Source organism: Myxine glutinosa, chromosome 1 (genome assembly GCF_964187855.1).
Source record: "Myxine glutinosa chromosome 1, kmMyxGlut1.1, whole genome shotgun sequence".
NCBI lineage: Eukaryota > Metazoa > Chordata > Myxini > Myxiniformes > Myxinidae > Myxine > Myxine glutinosa.
The window spans coordinates 438703067-438704112 of record NC_136261.1 but is presented as its reverse complement, the minus strand read 5'-3'; positions in this window follow the sequence as shown (position 1 = coordinate 438704112).

Below are 1046 nucleotides of genomic sequence, written 5' to 3'. Positions count from 1 at the left end.
GTTCCAGAGGCGGGAGAAAAGGGGAATGAAAGAGTGAAGGTGAGCAGAGAGCCGAGATTTCGGCAGTTTAACCACCAGAGGGTTGCTGGCAGATCTTGTGGGACCTGTAGGAATATTTGGGGGACAGAGCACAGTGAGAGCTGGGGGTGCAAGGCCGGAGAGGAGTCGGTAGAAGACAGAAAGACCACCTACCTGCCTGCGGTGAGTGAGTGAAAGGCCCTCAGAGATAGCTTCATCGCGGGAGATTCCAATAATTCTGAAAGCTTTGGTTTCAACAGCGTGAAGCCGAGCTAGGTGTGAGGCAGGAGCACCGGCCCATAGGGGAGATCAGTATTCCATTGAGCTGCGGATGAAAGCCTTGTATGTGGTGAGGAGCTCAGGTGTGCCGAGGAAGGACTTCGCACGATGGAGGATGCCCAGTCGGCGACTGGCTTTGGAGGCCAGCTTGGAAATGTGGTTTTCCCAAGAAAGATCATGGCAGATAGTGAGACCCAAAAGCTTGAGCGACAGAACTTCTTGGAGAGGATTGTTGAGAAAGTAGATGGGAGGGTTGTCCATTCGAACTTTTCGGAGAGACACAGTAAGAGTGTGAGCTTTGTCAGGATTAAAAGACATGTTCCGCTTGTTTGACCAGTCTGTGATTTTGTCCAAGTCTTCAGAGAGTGAGGAGGCTGCAGACTGCCGATCTGAGGGAAGAGGAATGGAGCGGCAGAGAGTGGAGTCATCAGCAAAGAGATAGAGAGGATTTTCAAGAGTCAGAGAGATCATTGATGAAGACCATAAAAAGCACAGGGCCCAGAACACTGACTTGGGAAACTCCAGCCTGAACAGGAAGAGGAGATGAGAGAAACCCATTCAGGGCCACACGTTGATGACGACTAGAGAGGAAGTCCGCCAGCCATGCATGGAGATTTCCATGGATACCAAAGGAGGAGAGTTTGGTGAGCAGAGCGGGGTGCCAGACCGTATCGAAGGCACGTGATATGTCGAGGGAGACAGCTCTAATTTCCTGTTTGGCATTGAGGACCTCCATCCATTGTTGAGAC